Source organism: Thalassophryne amazonica, chromosome 19, assembly GCF_902500255.1.
Source record: "Thalassophryne amazonica chromosome 19, fThaAma1.1, whole genome shotgun sequence".
In the NCBI taxonomy this organism is placed as follows: domain Eukaryota; kingdom Metazoa; phylum Chordata; class Actinopteri; order Batrachoidiformes; family Batrachoididae; genus Thalassophryne; species Thalassophryne amazonica.
Genome location: NC_047121.1, coordinates 71,118,837 through 71,133,499, shown reverse-complemented (window position 1 = coordinate 71,133,499; position 14,663 = coordinate 71,118,837).

Genomic DNA, 14,663 nt, shown 5'->3' with positions numbered 1-14,663 from the left:
GAAGCCAATAACTTCTTCTGGGTTGTCTGGGTGTCTTGGTGGCTTTCCTCACTCTTCTCTTTTGTGCACACTCACTCAGTTTTTGAGAACTGTCTGCTCCACACAGATTTACCACAGAGTGCCAAACTCTTTGTATTTCTGCATAACTGATGTTTTGATATTAAACAAATATGTAGGACTGCTTTTTTGCATTTACGCAATATCTCTAAAATCAGAAAGGTCTTGTCTCAGAGTGATGCTGAAAAACTAATTCATGCATTTATTTCCTCTAGGCTGGACTATTGTAATTCATTATTATCAGGTTGTCCTAAAAGTTCCCTAAAAAGCCTTCAGTTAATTCAAAATGCTGCAGCTAGAGTACTGACGGGGACTAGCAGGAGAGAGCATATCTCACCCATATTGGCCTCTCTTCATTGGCTTCCTGTTAATTCTAGAATAGAATTTAAAATTCTTCTTCTTACTTATAAGGTTTTGAATAATCAGGTCCCATCTTATCTTAGGGACCTCGTAGTACCATATCACCCCAATAGAGCGCTTCGCTCTCAGACTGCAGGCTTACTTGTAGTTCCTAGGGTTTGTAAGAGTAGAATGGGAGGCAGAGCCTTCAGCTTTCAGGCTCCTCTCCTGTGGAACCAGCTCCCAATTCAGATCAGGGAGACAGACACCCTCTCTACTTTTAAGATTAGGCTTAAAACTTTCCTTTTTGCTAAAGCTTATAGTTAGGGCTGGATCAGGTGACCCTGAACCATCCTTTAGTTATGCTGCTATAGACTTAGACTGCTGGGGGGTTCCCATGATGCACTGAGTGTTTCTTTCTCTTTTTGCTCTGTATGCACCACTCTGCATTTAATCATTAGTGATCGATCTCTGCTCCCCTCCACAGCATGTCTTTTTCCTGGTTCTCTTCCTCAGCCCCAACCAGTCCCAGCAGAAGACTGCCCCTCCCTGAGCCTGGTTCTGCTGGAGGTTTCTTCCTGTTAAAAGGGAGTTTTTCCTTCCCACTGTCGCCAAGTGCTTGCTCACAGGGGGTCGTTTTGACCGTTGGGGTTTTTCATAATTATTGTATGGCCTTGCCTTACGATATAAAGCGCCTTGGGGCAACTGTTTGTTGTGATTTGGCGCTATATAAGAAAAAAGTTGATTGATTGATTGATTGATGAGGGTCATTTGAGTAGTTTCTGTTGCCATTATGATTTAAAAAGAGTAAACCGTTATAATAATAATAATAATAATAATGCACCTTTCATTAATAAAACTCTCAAAGTGCTACAGGAAGATAATTAAATACATAAATAAATAAAATCAAGGATAAACAAGAGATTAAAAACAGAAAATCTTAAACTGCAACAGATTGAAATTATTGAGATGTAGAGGCTTCAAATGGTCAAGGAGGGAGTTCCAGATATGAGGGGCAGCTGAACAGAAGTCTCCTACGGTGTTTGACAATAAATGGTTTCACTCAACCACTAACACTGAGTGGAAAAAAAAAAGTGCTATAACTTATATTTTCAGAAAAATGGCCAAAAAGAAAATTTCAAAAATTCTGCCAGTATGTAAACTTTCAAACACAACTGTAATACCTGCACCCAATAAGAACCATCACCTACTCTACAAAAAAAGTATGTGTGGATCAATCATCCAAATTCAGGTGACCTAGCCGGTTAGCCATAGCTAGCTTGGCGACACCAAAATAGCATGTCTGGGCTTCATTTGTCCAATCTAGGTTATACTGGTCTTGCCCATACTCTGCCTCTATCCATGAATTAGTTTGCCGCTACTAAGATGGAGTCAAGCAATGGCGACATCCAGAACCGCCACACTGATGCCGCATTCACACTGGACGCCACAAATTTGCGTCCCTTGCCATGGTGATGGACACACCACCATCACCTGGTGTGTTGCTCTGCTTGGGCAAAAACTTTCACTGTGAAAATTCGCCCCAATGCATCATCAAATAGGAGGAGCTTCCATTCCGCTCACCATCAAGTCAACACGGCAGACCTTTATCACACGGAGCAAGATTCTGTGCTCTATTTGTTGTGGAAAGCTGACAAACGTCACCAGCGGCACCATCCCTGGTTTCACAATGTCCTCATGAGATGTTCCCAATTCTGGGAGTTTCATCATTTGCTGCAGGAGCTGCATCTAGATGACCGCCACTTTCAGCAGTACTTCCCCCTCTCCAGGACCCAGTGTGAGGACTTCCTGTCCCATTCACGCACACACATGTGAACAATTAAAAAAAAAAAAAACTGGCTGCTGCTGTAGTTCCTCACTCTCCCCTTTAACTCTGTCATAATTGTGTTATAAACCAGTTACTATTTGTTTTATTATACATCTGCGTAGTTAATAAAATTATCTTCACAGACGATTCGTTTGCACGCGCACATGTGAACAAAGAAAAAAAAACTGGCTGCTGCTGCAGTTCCTCGCTCTCCTCTCAAACTCTTTCATAATTGTGTTAAATAAAGGAGAAAAGGGACATAAGTCCTGCTCACAGGCTGGCTGCCAGAGACAGGACATGTCCACATCAAGTATAAACTCCAGACATCTCCACGTCACCACGTCCTGACTGGTCATCATGGTGTGACAAGATGAAAGTTCAGATTTTTCAACTTGGGGAAGAGAGCAACGCGATGTGATGCAACACGATATCGTACCACAAACACGGCAATCGCTCAAAATTGCTTTATTCACATCGCATTGCATGGCTTGGACTTTTGTGGCCCCACAACGTGTCCTTCCATAGGGATTACATGGCAACCTCTGGCTGCCGTCGCTCACGTGGCGTCCAGTGTGAACGCGGCATGAAGCTTCAAACTCGCTCTTCATAAATCCTCTAGATGTCGCTATAAACAGTACAGTCTAGTCCTACCCAGACTTCCTTCAACCAGCTTGCTGTTTTTGGTCATAGATTACCAACTCGGTGACACCGTGATACATCGTGTCACTTTTACAAAACACAGGAGAGTAACACGTGGACAAGCTTCGGCTTTAAGGCCAAATGCAGACAACCAAAGCATGTCAGGAGACACTGAACTCACCACGGCGAGGATTTGCATACCCTGGTCAGAGGCAGATAGGATAGAAAAACACACTCTAGGACTTGACAGTCTGAAGGATCATTTGAGTGATTTATGCAGGAAATTGTATTTGCGAAGCAAGGGAGATAATTTAATAAAGCATGGCCTGGCCTAGTCCTCAAGAACAGGGGGCTCTTTGCTGAAAAATGATCCAGCCTTCTGTCTGAGGGGATGGCAGATAATGAAGGCCAATATTTACTGTGGACCCATGCAACTTCTATTTCCTCTCTTAGTCTTACTATTATCTCACACAGCTTCCTGAAATGAGCAAACATATTATATGCATACATATAAATGTTTAATATATGCAAATGTAACCTGTTTCATTTCCTTTATGCAAATTATGTATCATTACTATTAGCAAAAATGATGAGAATCACGAGGCGGTGTTAAGGGAATAATCACACTATTGTAGAGAGGAATCAGGAGTTCACATACGTTCATGCACAATGTCAGACTACTAACATTGATCTTTGACACATAAGCTGTACTTTTATTTCAAATATTTACCCAAATTAGTAAATTAATATTTACCCAAGAATACTGGATTACTACACTGCTTGTTTGGGGAGAATTTTTGCTTTGTGGGGGACCCCTAAACAATGTCCGAGTACAATAAAATTTGGCACAGATCTTTTATTTTATTAGTGGAACAAGAACAACATGTGGCTCAAAAGATTTTCTAACATTTGACATTTTTAACAGGTCTACCTCCCAGCGATGACATATCATGTACAATAACATAATGGGCTCCACATTAACATAAGGGGTTACCAAAGTACAATATGTCAAAGTTTGAGACAGAAAATAGGATTTTGTTGAACATCTTGAAACCAAAACACTAGCATCTTAGCTCAAAACTGACCCCCTCCCGGATAATCCAGGGTGTGCCTGAGGTATGGCCAAGGCTTTGATCCATGACCTTCTGAAATGCATATCTATGAAAGTGAGAACAGGGCATTGGTTCTTCTTGGTATGATTAATTCCAAGTTCTTCGGAATAAGGTTGAAAAACATTTGCGTAATCTATGGCCAAGGCTTCGACCTATGACTTTCTGAAATGCTTATCTATGAAAGTGAGAACAGGGCATTGGTTCTTCTTGGTATGATTCATTCCAAGTTCTTCGGAATAAGGTTGAAAAACGTTTGCGTATTGTATGGCCAAGGCTTCGACCTATGACTTTCTGAAATGCTTATCTATGAAAGTGAGAACAGGGCATTGGTTCTTCTTGGTATGATTAATTCCAAGTTCTTCGGAATAAGGTTGAAAAACATTTGCGTAATCTATGGCCAAGGCTTCGACCTATGACTTTCTGAAATGCTTATCTATGAAAGTGAGAACAGGGCATTGGTTCTTCTTGGTATGATTCATTCCAAGTTCTTCGGAAAAAGGTTGAAAAACTTTTGCGTAATGTATGGCCAAGGCTTCGACCTATGACTTTCTGAAATGCATATCTATGAAAGTGAGAACAGGGCATTGGTTCTTCTTGGTATGACTAATTCCAAGTTCTTCGGAATAAGGTTGAAAAACGTTTGCGTATTGTATGGCCAAGGCTTCGACCTATGACTTTCTGAAATGCTTATCTATGAAAGTGAGAACAGGGCATTGGTTCTTCTTGGTATGATTAATTCCAAGTTCTTCAGAATAAGGTTGAAAAACGTTTGCGTAATGTATGGCCAAGGCTTCGACCTATGACTTTCTGAAATGCATATCTATGAAAGTGAGAACTGGGCATTGGTTCTTCTTGGTATGACTAATTCCAATTTCTTCGGAATAAGGTTGAATGGCCAAGGCTTTGACCTATGACTTTCTGAAATGCTTATCTATGAAAGTGAGAACAGGGCATTGGTTCTTCTTGGTATGATTCATTCCAATTTCTTCGGAATAAGGTTGAAAAACTTTTGCGTAATGTATGGCCAAGGCTTCGACCTATGACTTTCTGAAATGCATATCTATGAAAGTGAGAACAGGGCATTGGTTCTTCTTGGTATGACTAATTTGAAGTTCTTCGGAATAAGGTTGAAAAACGTTTGCATATTGTATGGCCAAGGCTTCGACCTATGACTTTCTGAAATGCTTATCTATGAAAGTGAGAACAGGGCATTGGTTCTTCTTGGTATGACTAATTCCAATTTCTTCGGAATAAGGTTGAAAAACGTTTGCGTAATGTATGGCCAAGGCATTGACCTATGACTTTATGATATGCATATCTATGGAAGTGAGAACAGGGCATTGGTTCTTCTTGGTATGACTAATTCCAATTTCTTCGGAATAAGGTTGAAAAACGTTTGCGTAATGTATGGCCAAGGCATTGACCTATGACTTTATGATATGCATATCTATGAAAGTGAGAACAGGGCATTGGTTCTTCTTGGTATGACTAATTCCAAGTTCTTCGGAATAAGGTTGAAAAACGTTTGCATATTGTATGGCCAAGGCTTCGACCTATGACTTTCTGAAATGCTTATCTATAAAAGTGAGAACAGGGCATTGGTTCTTCTTGGTATGATTCATTCCAAGTTCTTCGCAATAAGGTTGAAAAACGTTTGCGTAATGTATGGCCAAGGCTTCGACCTATGACTTTCTGAAATGCATATCTATGAAAGTGAGAACAGGACATTGGTTCTTCTTGGTATGACTAATTCCAAGTTCTTCAGAATAAGGTTTTAAAACGTTTGCGTAATGTATGGCCAAGGCTTCGACCTATGACTTTCTGAAATGCATATCTATGAAAGTGAGAACAGGACATTGGTTCTTCTTGGTATGACTAATTCCAAGTTCTTCGGAATAAGGTTGAAAAACGTTTGCGTAATGTATGGCCAAGGCTTTGATATGCATATCTATGGAAGTGATAACAGGGTATTGGTTCTTCTTGGTATGACTAATTCCAATTTCTTCGGAATAAGGTTGAAAAACGTTTGCGTAATGTATGGCCAAGGCTTCGACCTATGGCTTTCTGAAATGCATATCTATGAAAGTGAGAACTGGGCATTGGTTCTTCTTGGTATGACTAATTCCAATTTCTTCGGAATAAGGTTGAAAATCTTTTGCATAATGTATGGCCAAGGCTTTGACCTATGACTTTCTGAAATGCTTATCTATGAAAGTGAGAACAGGGCATTGGTTCTTCTTGGTATGATTCATTCCAATTTCTTCGGAATAAGGTTGAAAAACTTTTGCGTAATGTATGGCCAAGGCTTCGACCTATGACTTTCTGAAATGCATATCTATGAAAGTGAGAACAGGGCATTGGTTCTTCTTGGTATGACTAATTCGAAGTTCTTCGGAATAAGGTTGAAAAACGTTTGCATATTGTATGGCCAAGGCTTCGACCTATGACTTTCTGAAATGCTTATCTATGAAAGTGAGAACAGGGCATTGGTTCTTCTTGGTATGATTCATTCCAAGTTCTTCGCAATAAGGTTGAAAAACGTTTGCGTAATGTATGGCCAAGGCTTCGACCTATGACTTTCTGAAATGCATATCTATGAAAGTGAGAACAGGACATTGGTTCTTCTTGGTATGACTAATTCCAAGTTCTTCGGAATAAGGTTGAAAAACGTTTGCGTATTGTATGGCCAAGGCATTGACCTATGACTTTCTGAAATGCATATCTATGAAAGTGATAACAGGGTATTGGTTCTTCTTGGTATGACTAATTCCAATTTCTTCGGAATAAGGTTGAAAAACGTTTGCGTAATGTATGGCCAAGGCTTTGATATGCATATCTATGGAAGTGATAACAGGGTATTGGTTCTTCTTGGTATGACTAATTCCAATTTCTTCGGAATAAGGTTGAAAAACGTTTGCGTAATGTATGGCCAAGGCATTGACCTATGACTTTATGATATGCATATCTATGGAAGTGAGAACAGGGCATTGGTTCTTCTTGGTATGACTAATTCCAAGTTCTTCGGAATAAGGTTGAAAAACGTTTGCGTAATGTATGGCCAAGGCATTGACCTATGACTTTATGATATGCATATCTATGAAAGTGAGAACAGGGCATTGGTTCTTCTTGGTATGACTAATTCCAAGTTCTTCGGAATAAGGTTGAAAAACGTTTGCATATTGTATGGCCAAGGCTTCGACCTATGACTTTCTGAAATGCTTATCTATAAAAGTGAGAACAGGGCATTGGTTCTTCTTGGTATGATTCATTCCAAGTTCTTCGCAATAAGGTTGAAAAACGTTTGCGTAATGTATGGCCAAGGCTTCGACCTATGACTTTCTGAAATGCATATCTATGAAAGTGAGAACAGGACATTGGTTCTTCTTGGTATGACTAATTCCAAGTTCTTCAGAATAAGGTTTTAAAACGTTTGCGTAATGTATGGCCAAGGCTTCGACCTATGATTTTCTGAAATGCATATCTATGAAAGTGAGAACAGGACATTGGTTGTTCTTGGTATGACTAATTCCAAGTTCTTCGGAATAAGGTTGAAAAATGTTTGCGTATTGTATGGCCAAGGCATTGACCTATGACTTTCTGAAATGCATATCTATGAAAGTGATAACAGGGTATTGGTTCTTCTTGGTATGACTAATTCCAATTTCTTCGGAATAAGGTTGAAAAACGTTTGCGTAATGTATGGCCAAGGCTTTGATATGCATATCTATGGAAGTGATAACAGGGTATTGGTTCTTCTTGGTATGACTAATTCCAATTTCTTCGGAATAAGGTTGAAAAACGTTTGCGTAATGTATGGCCAAGGCATTGAGCTATGACTTTATGATATGCATATCTATGGAAGTGAGAACAGGGCATTGGTTCTTCTTGGTATGACTAATTCCAAGTTCTTCGGAATAAGGTTGAAAAACGTTTGCGTATTGTATGGCCAAGGCATTGACCTATGACTTTCTGAAATGCATATCTATGAAAGTGATAACAGGGTATTGGTTCTTCTTGGTATGACTAATTCCAATTTCTTCGGAATAAGGTTGAAAAACGTTTGCGTAGTGTATGGCCAAGGCTTTGATATGCATATCTATGGAAGTGATAACAGGGTATTGGTTCTTCTTGGTATGACTAATTCCAAGTTCTTCGGAATAAGGTTGAAAAACGTTTGCATATTGTATGGCCAAGGCTTCGACCTATGACTTTCTGAAATGCTTATCTATAAAAGTGAGAACAGGGCATTGGTTCTTCTTGGTATGATTCATTCCAAGTTCTTCGCAATAAGGTTGAAAAACGTTTGCGTAATGTATGGCCAAGGCTTCGACCTATGACTTTCTGAAATGCATATCTATGAAAGTGAGAACAGGACATTGGTTCTTCTTGGTATGACTAATTCCAAGTTCTTCGGAATAAGGTTGAAAAACCTTTGCGTATTGTATGGCCAAAGCTTCGACCTATGACTTTCTGAAATGCTTATCTATGAAAGTGAGAACAGGGTATTGGTTCTTCTTGGTATGACTAATTCCAATTTCTTCGAAATAAGGTTGAAAAACGTTTGCGTAATGTATGGCCAAGGCTTTGACCTATGACTTTCTGAAATGCATATTTATGAAAGTGATAACAGGGTATTGGTTCTTCTTGGTATGACTAATTCCAGTTTCTTCGGAATAAGGTTGAAAAACTTTTGCGTAATGTATGGCCAAGGCATTGACCTATGACTTTCTGAAATGCATATCTATGAAAGTGATAACAGGGTATTGGTTCTTCTTGGTATGACTAATTCCAATTTCTTCAGAATAAGGTTGAAAAACGTTTGCGTAATGTATGGCCAAGGCTTTGATATGCATATCTATGGAAGTGATAACAGGGTATTGGTTCTTCTTGGTATGACTAATTCCAATTTCTTCGGAATAAGGTTGAAAAACGTTTGCGTAATGTATGGCCAAGGCATTGACCTATGACTTTATGATATGCATATCTATAGAAGTGAGAACAGGGCATTGGTTCTTCTTGGTATGACTAATTCCAAGTTCTTCGGAATAAGGTTGAAAAAATTTTGCGTAATGTATGGCCAAGACTTCGACCTATGACTTTCTGAAATGCATATCTATGAAAGTGAGAACGGGGCATTGGTTCTTCTTGGTATGACTAATTCCAAGTTCTTTTGAGAAAAAGGCTGAAAACCTTTTGCATAATGTTTCTAGCAGAGAAACAACTAGGTCAAGATTTCTGACCTCTGCCAATTCTGTGATATAAAAGCAAGTGAAATGAACCATTTGGTCCTAGGCTCCCCTACATGGAGTGCTGTGAGACTTTGTATGATTCTTCCCATTTGCATACTCAAACATACATCCTAGTTCCAGTAACTCCAACTTAATAATCTTTATATTTCTACTAAGGGGACAGCTTCAGCTCATTAATATTCAACTGAGTTGCAGCAATGCCCCTGCATCAATGGTGCTGTGTGCGTGCATACATAGAAGACCCTTCCTGATATTGTATATACGGAGGCCCCACTTAATGTTGCATGTCAGCAGAGTAAGGGCCCGTCTTTCCTTCTGCAGCAGGCCTGTTAATGTTTAGAGTCAGGAGGCCCAGGGGACTCTAAATCCCTTGGACACAAAGAGCCTCTGTGTGCTGGCGAGGTCACATCTGCCCAATGACGCTCTGTGCATATAGGGAGCACTCTATAGGCCATCACAGGGGCCTGTTGCAAGTGCCTCACTTTCATAATACTGCTCTGTGTGCACTGGATGGCCAGCGGGCTTCACAGATCCTGACATGTCACCACACACACACACATTAAATTCGCCGTCACGTCAAAGATGATCATGAAAATAGATCACAAAAAGGGAAAATAAAATTAGCGCTATGATTGTACTGTGGCATTGATACAACTGACAGTAAAAGATGACGCCATTACACTGTCATTACTTCCAGACGATTATCTTAATGAAAATAATTTTAGTGCAACCTTTGCTTATCTTTTCCCGAAAAGTCTTTAAAAAAATAGCACACAAGGAAAACGGCGTGCCTTTGGATTATCGATTTATTTACTGGCTCACGTGTGAGGCACAGTCTTTAATGAAGGTTCTTAAAGGTGAAATGAAAGCTTTAGAAATAATGTTGGACTCAAAGTCATTTTTTACAAAGATGGGAAAAAACGGACCAGGAGGAGTCTCCTCACCCTCCGCGGGAATATTAAACACACCACCAGTGATTAGCATTGCTCCTGCCATAGCAAACAGTGATTAAACATATATATTCTACTTCAATCTGATAGTGTGCATCCTACTCAGTGGGGCAATAAATTATTAGGACTGGCCAGTGAAAGCAGAGCTATCAATTGGACCCAGGGCTGACTCGATCTGGAGATATCAATGAAAGCCTTTGTATGGACCACCGCACCAAATTAGACAAGCTATAGTGCATCAGTTAATGTACATACTACAACCTTCTCTAACCTTCATAGGGTGAAACAGGCAGATGGGATTTCTCATCAAGTAGAAGTTAAATGTCCACTCCCACATCATCAGGAAACATTTATCTATGTTTGGGTAATGGTTATGGTCATGGTTAAGGTTGGGTTTGGCTTTTCCAAATGCATCAGTAAATGAGACAAAGAGGCTACTTAACTAGTCAACAATGGTTTCCATGAAAATGTGACGATTTGGGAGGGAAAATGTGTTCCGTCGCCCTCTCAGTACTATGACTAAGTTGACATAGAACAAGATCCCAAATTTTCAATTTGCTCTGGGAGTGTGGTTGAGCACTTTAACGAGGTAAATGGCAACACTGTAAAACAATTTGTACGTGCAGTCAGTTTGCTAGAAGCAAAGACATCAGGTCTGGGTGACATGCATTCGTGCTACATGCACCTCCACCACATTAAGAACCCTCCTTGTGTACTTGATGGCAACCACCCAGACCCAATTGGTCAATCCACACCACTTGAAAATAGCCAACTGATGCACTTAGATGAAATATTGGGGATACAGGAGACCTCAGCCCCAGGTGTGGGTCAACTTCTCCCAAGGATTTGAGGTTCCTTATTGTCAATGTTGATGTCCTCTTGGTCTTCTCCACCTGATGGGATCCTCAATCTGTGTGTTGTATCATGCCCAGAGAAACAATGTGGGAAAAAGGGACTACAACATAATGATCTGAAGGCTCAACTTGAATATCTAGAAATTTATCTATTTATATTTATTAAATTTATTATTTATTAAATTTATTTATTTAACTTGAATATCTAGAAATTTACTTCAAAGCAACTGGAATCCTTGTTTAGTCCTCATGGCAGTTTGTCATTCATCCAATAAATACCTTTTTTTCTATCAATGCTTTCCAGGGATGGTGGCCAAGTGGTTAGTGTGCTTGGTTTCAGTGGATGGACCGTCCCACATTTCACATTTCTCAATATAATGTGGAGTTGCACCAGGAAGTGCATCCGTTGTAAAACTTATGGCAAAACTTAAACTTATGGATCTGCTGTGGTGACCCCGGGTGAAACAAGGGAGCTGCTGAAAGGATTTTTTTTTAATCGATTAATGCAGAATACGTCTCTTAAAATAACTGAGAAACAACTGCAAGACCAAAGATGTCTACTTGCTTTCCAAGTCAACTTCTTGACATTCCCTCCTTCAATCTGAGAACCTTCAATAGTTACTGTAAGAACTCCATTGTTAGCCTTCATATATTTGCAGTTGAGGGCCTCTGCAAGACAGCAGATGACAGTGGAGCCCCTCACATCACCAATTTTTCAACTGTCTGAATTGCAACAGTTTTAAGAAGCATGACAATGTCAATCAACCTGTTGAGGTAGAATTTTGATGCTCAATATGTCAGCATATTCCTTTCTGGAATGCCTGAACATCAGTGGACATTGGAGACTTTCGTGAGAAATACAGTTTGAAGAGTCATTGGTTTGAGAAGGATTTGAGCCTATTTTGTTTATCAATCAATAGCTTGACATCATCTGGGTAAAATGCAGTGTAACTCAGTTGGCTGAAATATCAGGAAACCTATTCAGTCTCACCCAAAGCTACACTGCATCTTATTGGGAAGAACCCAACCTGTTGACTGAATCTTTGTCCTGTCTTGTTTTCTTATCACCCAGGATCCTCGTAATTTGATGAAGAGGAGGTTCATTGCTTTCGTTGGGTAGCCAATGAAAGCACTTTATCAGCAGATTATTTCCAGAAGGGCACGCGGCACATGTCTCTCATTCCTCCCCAGTACATCTGTTCAAGGTGCCAGTTGAAAACTTGGCCGCAATCAGGAAGCAATGTTGGCATCCCAGTCCAACATGCAAGTCATTACATCACCACCCCCAATTAAAATTGCTAGAAAAACCCCAAAAGGAAAACTTTCTGCTCAGCTGACATTTGATTTCCCAGTATCTTGGAACTCTGGTCTTCTTTCTAGATGTAGTCAGGAATTAGAAGATTGGATTGATACCATCCAATTGGAGCCTTAATTGTCAATAGAGTGGACATCCTTGCATCTACTATGAACAGGCTCAGTCAGAGAGGGTAATTTATGACTGCCGGGGTGAGGTTACAGGGAGAACACCCTTTAAAAGCGAGGTATGCATGCTTGGCCCCTCTCCTGAGCTCAAGTGGCTCAATAGATGAGCTACTTGGGAGGTGGACCTGTAGTCTCCTGCTCTTTCCCACTGCATTTGTTCTCAAACTCTCTCTGCTCTACTGCTCCCTCCCATGTCCTAGATCAGCTCATCTGGGTGTGCTGTGGCAGGATATCAATCTTAATGAAGCTGCCAGGCCAGTGTCGTATCAACTTTAGACTACAGGCCTTGATAAGCATACCAATTCTCTGCAACAATACCCAGGGTAATAACCAGGACAATAAGGTCTCACAGAGGATGGAGTGTGGAGACGTCTGAATTTTATAGCTCCATGTGTGAAAGAAAAAGTGAGAAGATGGAGACGTGTAAATTCTAAGTATCAGTGTGAAGTATAAGAATGGGCTTTTGTGTGTATGGATACGTGAGATGAGATATATATATATATATATAGTACAAACTGTTGTGGATGGCGTGCCTGGCTGGCTTTTGTCTGTCTTTTGGTTTCCCTTCCAGGTGGTGCGCATTTGGGACTGAGTGGCTGTGTGGCTGAGATATCAGGACCTCACCCTGATCACCTGCGGCTCGTCAGGACTCACAGCTGTGGTGCATCTACATGGATTGGAACATGGTGGCATTTAAGACTGGAGTACACAGTGTGTATTGGCCAGAGACTCGACCTTGTGACCAGACGGGTGAGATCGTCGTCTCTAGAGCCATCTCCCATCAGTGGATGCAGAGAACGTCCAGGTTTGATGCATGGTCTGTAAAAGAGGAGGGGGTGACGTCTCACGCTTGTCAGCACACTTCCTGAGGTACGTTAGATTTTGTGACTAACATTTATACAGTCAGTAAATGTGGTGTCCCTCACACCTTATTATATTGAGCTGTATGTTAGTCGTTTAAATCAGCTTCCACTGCAGTGGAGTTTTGTGAACAGGGTATTCCATGCCTGCAGGGTGGGAAGCTGATTTGCAATTAAGCCAGGAAGTGTTTGCTGTTTGTACACCTTTGAGTGGTCTCTCTGTGTGTTGAGTGTGGACTCACATAAGGATTTCTTCTTTCACAGACTCGGTTTGTCGCGGCCACCTGGGGGGTGTCGGCGGGGTCCTTGGGTCCGAACAGTTTTCTGGCTCCGGACCGTTAGCGCTGCTGGGAGCGCACCACAATCCACCATGCCAGACCGCGCACTCTTTTGTTTTTTTCTTCTCACTTCACTGTTATGTTTATTAAACTCTGTTATCCTTTGTACCGTGCTCTGCTTATTTCATACTGGGTCCTTCAAATGCTGGTCGGTTCTCCGAGCTGCGTCCGACATATAACAACAAACAAGAGTTCTGACTAATGGCAAACACATTTATTTCCAGATTGCAACATGACTGGAGATAAAGAGTGTCAATATTTCTGAACAGCATATAGTAGGAAGAAGCTGATTGGCTGAGTTTGCAGGCATGAACCATTACAAAGGAGGAGCCTGATGTGGACATCAAATACCATGAAACGCAAAGGAAACCCAGATAAGTCCCATCTTTGACAACATATGATCCTCCTAGGAGAGAAAACATGCTATGTTAGACTAAACTTACTTCCCATTTGACTCATGGTTGCCCCAGCAGGTCCAAAATGGACTAATGTGTTGATGTGCACACGTTTTATGTCAAATTCCGTTCCTGACACAACTCCAGGCGTACTAGAATGTTGGAGGTGGCCTTGCACTAGGGACCTTCTTTTTGGATGGAAAGCATGCAATGCTCTTGCGGCTAACAGGCCATCAGACTGTACAACTCCTCACTCGGGGGGAGGAGGAGTAACAGGAAGACAGAGGACGGGAAGGAGAGGAACAGTCGTAGCGATCAGTATGTCTGGTATTTATACCGTAATTTCTGGACTATAGAGTGCACCTGAATATTAGCCGCACCCACCAATTTTCAAAAGAAATTATACATAAATAAGCCGCACTTGTCTATAAGCCGCGGGTCTCCAAGTTGTAACATGTGATATTTACACAGAAAGATGTTAGAAAGATTTTTTTTTAACTTTTAATTAAATATGTACCATAAATGCTTTTTTCCCTGAAGGTGACACATAAATATTGACG